The sequence below is a fragment of the Solanum lycopersicum genome, chromosome 7, assembly GCF_036512215.1.
Source record: "Solanum lycopersicum chromosome 7, SLM_r2.1".
In the NCBI taxonomy this organism is placed as follows: Eukaryota; Viridiplantae; Streptophyta; class Magnoliopsida; order Solanales; family Solanaceae; genus Solanum; species Solanum lycopersicum.
This window is the reverse complement of record NC_090806.1, coordinates 52,791,061-52,797,664: the sequence shown is the minus strand read 5'-3', so window position 1 is coordinate 52,797,664 and position 6,604 is coordinate 52,791,061.

Genomic DNA, 6,604 nt, shown 5'->3' with positions numbered 1-6,604 from the left:
TCAATGAACTCAGCGAAAACAACATAAGAGGGGATCAAGAGTATTCTTTTAAGGAGGAATGCAACAAGAAGACGAAAATATTGATGGCATTTAAGGAATTTTACAGCTTACAAATTAAATTTGTGTCAAATAGTTGAATTTTTTTCCATAGAAAATAGAGAATTATTCTAAACTTATATCAATGAGAAAACAACAATTTAAACTCTTGCCCTGAATGGCAAAAAATACATTGCTAGCCTAAAATACATAGATTGAAGCTTCAGTCCCACTTTTTGAACTTCTAATTTTTTTCACATATAGCATGCAGTCTCACATATATTTTTAGGTGAGTCAGATCTCAACAAAATTGCATGTGAAGATAATATCCCAGATAATTCTGATCCTATAATCAACTATGGATTGTGACTTTTGGCAAAATACGAACATGGTGTAAACTATTAATCACACAAGGATTACCGAGAAGTACAAAATTTTGTTCCATCGACAACCTTTATAAGCTAATTCATATAAAGCTTATGTGTATCTTCTTCCGTAATATCATGTATTTTTAAAAATTTCTAGTAATATTCAACAATTTTTTTTTTAATTTTAAAAATTAAATATTTGAAAAAAGAAAATAAATTATTGAACCTGTTTTGATATCTCATGAAATTTCCTTCCATTCCACAATGGACTTACATGCTATCACCAATACAAGATAAATATAATTGGTATCGTCCAACTGAAAAAGACCCAAATATGATTAATTTAGCAAATGAAGATTCAAGTATAAAACGAATAATAAAAGAATGTTGGTTGTAATAGAAAAGAAACAAACAAAAATGGATAAAATGATGTTGTTACTTCTTCCTCGTAGGTTCAAGATTGCATTTTAATCATTTACTTTAGTCCTATATCTAAGCTTATGTTGTCTTTTAATCACTTTTTTGAATGTTGAATTTTATTATTTCATGTAAAAAAAATTTAAACTTAAATCACCTTTATGAACTTTGTCAATTACTTATCCAGTTCTTATTTTTAGCTATCCTTTATTAAGGTTTATTTTAAAATTTCATCAACAAGAACGATGTGAACTCTCTCGAGTAAGAAAAGATAAAATTCGACATCAAGGGTATTTAGAAAACAATATATCTACCTCTACGAGATAGCAATAAGGTTTGCATACATTCTATCCTCCGATCCCTAGATACCACTTGGTGGATTTCACTAGGTATGTTAATGTTGTTGTTGATAGCATAAAAAATAAATAAAGGTAAGTACTCTCAACATTAATATGCTTGTTCATAACTATTTTATGCATTCATAGAGTCTTATAAATAGCTCACACAACATGTAATAGATCATTTTGCATACAATTCAACATAATGATCTTCACAATAACTAAATAAGCTATGTAGGACAAGAACACACCTTCCATGAGTCCTTATAAACAGCCTCACTACAATAAATAAATGACAAAGTGGCAACAATATAATTTGTCGATATATTGTATTTAATGGAAAAATATAATGAATATGGGTATTTTTAAACACTACTCTATATAAATATCATTAAAGGTTTTAGTGACATTAGATGCAATGACATTAACTCAATTACCGCTAAATTTCTATTTTTGTAGTGCTTGTAATTGAAGTGTCATTGTCACAACCTATATATGACTTATGAATACGTGAAACCATCATTGAAAAAAAACTATAGAAAAATGACAAGATTATAACAGGAAAAAAATACATACTGAAAGTCCGGGTAAAACAAGATTATATGTTTCATGCTACAATATTACAAGATTATATGTTTCAGTGTGCGAGGAGTATATCCTCAACAAATAATTCTAATTGATAACATAGTTCATACTTTTTAATTTTTTTTTCACATACTATTTTGTCATGCAATCTATGAAAAACTATCACTCTCTCTTCAATAATTGAGTGTTTTCTAATGTTTATTGATGTTATCGATTGGTTTGGTCAAATTCATAATTCCAAACTAGCACCCTTGAATTAATCTTGAAAACCAAATGAACACTTGTATATTTCTTCCATTCTAAAATAATATTATTAAATATGACTCGGTAGAAAGTTGAATATTAAGACTGTGATTGTTTTCCTATGTAATGTTTCTTCCTATGAAAGAAGAAGAACTAACATGATCACAAATTATATATAGAATAGCCTGAATAAAAAAGAATGGACATGCCCGATATTGTAAATATAGTCTTGTCGCGCTTATTCTCTGCAACAAGCAGGATGATGTTTATTGTACCACCACAGGCCGAGTCGGAGGGTAATGTTCAAGAAGACAAAGAAAGACGATATGAAAAAGTAGTCGAAAATATTATGAAGACAGCTCAAATGCATTTTTTTGTGGCAACTCTATTAATGATAGTAACCTTCATAGCTGGTTTCACATTTCCAGGAGGTTTTGAAAACAATACTAATAGCCCCAATAACAGGATGGTATTTTTATTAAGGAGAACAACATGTTGTATATTTGTTGTTACGGATGCCATTGCTTTAATGCTGCTCTTGTGCTATATTTGCCTAATCTGTATTTTGAGGTAACCTGCAAGTCTAAATCCAAATTGAAGTCTACAAGTTTTTCTCAACTCTGAGCTAAGAAAATGGAATTTGATCTCTAGGATTGTTGTACACAAGATAGATACAAGATGGATAGATGAAAAGTGACAACTAGTGATCGTACAAAGGGGTTTTCAAATGAATTTTGTGAAATTCTCTAACTTCATAGCTGCAACGAAATTTATCCTTCAAGGTCACGACAACTAAATTACACGGTTGCGATGAGTAGTGTCACTTGGTCATGACTGCGGACCACGTGATCACATGATCTAAATATCCTTGGCAACGCCATCTCCCAACTTCTTCTTCACACAATTGCGATGAGCAAACTTTTTCCACTTCCACTTCCTTCCAATTGACCTTTTTTTTCTTCAATTTCACATGATTGCTTCAACTATCTTTTCAATGAACTAAAGAAAGCCAAAATTAACTACGAAATTTAAGTGGAAATCCACCACTTATATCAACAACCCCAAATTACAAACTTTTCTTCTTCTCAAGTAAACAAAATAAAAAACACAAAAGGCTCTCATTTTTGCAAACAACATAAATCAATTTCACCTTTTTCAAACAAGCACAAAGAAAAAGGCTTTGGTTGACACTAATAAATAGTCCACATGCAAATTTTTTACAAAATAACTATCCTCATTCTCATTGCATGGTTCGAAGAACCAAAAATCATTAAGTGACAACAACTAAAACTCAAGAAGTGACCCAATTCGTTTGTTCTGTTTCGTTCTCAATTTACTTAAATAGATTTTCTCAAAATCACCACTTATTAACTTGGATGCACTCAAAAGGAAATAAATGTCCCAACACACTCACAAAGTATTACAAGTCAAGGGACAAAGATGCAATTCTCACAGTCACAACAAAACATCTCATGAACACAAATACCACACAATATGCTTGTCCATATATTTAATCAACATTGACTCAACTTTATTCGATAAGAGATATAACTCTACCTTGCTACGCTAGTAATGTAGGCTTGCAAAATCATAGGATGTCATATACGCACAAGTGACTACACCCTCATTCAACACTACATAACGACTCACCATGCACCAACTTTTCCACTCCTCTTCATTTTTAAACTTACTGAACATTTCACAATATTTTCTCCCATTTATTTATTATTTTTACTCAAGAGGCCCCACAGGTAACCATTTTCAACCTTTGGCAGACTCATGTCTCTTTTTTCACTTTATTTTTCAAAACATTTCCTTATTATAAACATTTTCCTCCATTTTCAATTTTTTTATCCAGACTGATGTGGTAAGAATCAAATCTAAGAATTTTCCATAACACCCCCAACATAAGTTTATGCGTTATCTTTCACAATTCTCAAGTTTAAGGAAGGAAAAATACAAATGAGGAGTTTTATTTTTCAAAAAGGAGAAGGATTGTAATTGTTTGAAATATTGCATCAACGTTTATTCTTCTAAATTCTCTTAGTTTTTCAAGAAGTCTCTATAGAATTTCGTATTACATGTATCTAGTAAATTGTGATACATGTATTTAGTTATTTGTGCAAGAGTTTTTGTTTTCTATTTTGAGTAGTATAAATAGTGATGTAGTTTATGATTGTAATAATCTCAAGTGGCCTTAAGTAGCCTATATAATAAACTTGATCATTCTCTAAGGATATTATTTTCCTTCCATATTTCCAACATATTGGTATCAAGAGAAGGTTTTCGTTCTTAATCTAGGGTTGAAGAAAAAATATGGCATCCAAAACAAATGAAGGTGGTGATTCTTTAGTTATTCTTACTCCATTTTTTGATGGAACTAGTTTTTAATACTGGAAGATAAGAATGAGAACAAATTTGAAAGATTAAGGTTTGTGGACTATTTTGCAAATGGCTTTGAAGAGCCAGACAACGATGGTGATCTTACAGCAGCAGAGATGAAAAATCTTGAGGCTAAGTATCGTCAAGATGCAAAAGCCTTGAGCAAAATCCAAATGGGAGTCTCAAGATCATATTTTGCAAAAATTGCTACTTGTGAGACTGAAAGGAAGCTTGGGATTTTCTAGAAACTGAGGTGTATGGTGACGAAAAAGTACGCATTATAAATCTTTAAACTCTTAGAAGAGAGTTTCAAAATTTAAAGATGATAGAATCTGAAAAAATTGACGAACATTGCACAAGAGTCATGAATAATGTTAGTGATATGAGAAATCATAGTATACAATTTTTGACCAACAAGTTGTGGAAAAGATTCTAATTAGTATCATAGAAAAGTATGAGTATATCGTTGCTATCACTGAGGAGACAAAATATCTTTATAAGATTTCCATCAATGAGCTAGTTGATCATTTCTCGCACAGCAGAAGCGAAGAATTTTTTGTGAAGATCAACCCAAAAGAGACAACTTTACAGTCTAAAGCAAATAGAATTCTCAATTTCTCAAAAAAATCACCAGAAGAAGAATCACAAGCAAAAAAAGAAGTAGGATCATGATGGTTCTTCCAAGAAGGTTGAAGAAAAAGGTGAGAAAAACTGTAGTCTTTTTCGTAAAGTTTGCAAAAAGACTAATCACAATGCAGAAAAATGTTGGCACAAAGGCAAGCCCCAATCTAGCTTTTGTAAAAAGTTTTACCACGTTGAAAAGGATTATTGACACAAGAAACGGGAGCAAGCAATTTTTTTTGAAAAAAACGGAGGAAGAAATAGAAGAAAACCTTTTCTTTGCTTCTAAATTTGATTGTTCAACAGAAAACAATAAATGGTATGTTGATAATGGTTGTAGTAATCACATGACTAGAGATGAATTGGCTTTCCTCTCAATTAATAATAGCATCATTACTAAAGTGAAGATGGGGAATGGAGATTTAGTTGATGTGAAAGGTGAATGTACTAACATGAAAGGAAGAGGAAAGCAAATTCATGATGTTCTTTATGTTTCATACTTGGAAGAAAACTTTCTTAGTATTGGTCAACTCATGGAAAATGGTCTCTTTTGTTTAGAGATAATTATTGCAAGATTTATGATAAAATTGAGTTAAATCAAGTCATTGTTGAAGTAAAAATGATAAAAAATAACTTCTCTTTGAAATTTCATTACAATGCATTAAAAATAAAATTTTAGATAATTTATGGCTTTGTCACAAAAGATTTTGTCACTTCAATTTTCATGGTTTAAAGCTTCTCAAGCAAAAGGACATCGTACAAGGTCTTCCTGAAATACATACTGAGGTGGATAGATGTGAAAGTTGTATAATGGGAAAGCAACACAGGAAGTCTTTTGAAAAAGGTGTGTATTGGAGAGCAAGTGTACTTTTGGAACTAATTCATACCAACATTTGTGGACCAATGCAGACTCCACCTCTTTGAACTAAAAGGTACTTTCTAATCTTTATTGATGATTTCTCAAAAATTACTTGGATTTATTTCTTGACAGAAAAATTAGAAGCATTTTCTACATTCCAGAAATTTAAAGCCCTTGTTGAGAAGCAAAAAGGTTGGAGCATCAAAACCATTTGCAGTGATCGAGGTGGTGGTACACAAGTCAAGAATTTGAAGAATATTGCAAAAATGAAGGCATTCAGAAGCAACTTACAGTAGGGTATACTCCTCAACAAAATGGTGTATCTGGAAGGAGAAATAGATCAATTGTTGAAATAGTAAGAACTACATGAATGAGAAAGGGCTGCCAAAATATTTTTGGCATAAGTAGTGCATAAAGCAGTTCACATCCTTAACAGGTGTCCAACAAAGGCACTAAATGACAAGACACCAGTTGAAGCTTGGCGTGGAATCAAACCTTCTGTAAGTCATTTAAAATTTTTTGGGTGCATTTGTTATGCTCATGTACCTGCTGAGAAAAGAACAAAATTGGATGAAAAAACCAAAAAATGTATGTTTCTCTGTTATAGTGATATGACAAAAGGATATAGGCTTCTCGATGACAAAATTAACAAACTTGTTGTTAGTAGACATGTCATTTTTGATGAAAAAATAACATGGAATTGGGAGAATAAAAACATAGAGAATACTGCTATTATATCTTCAAATCAAGAAGAT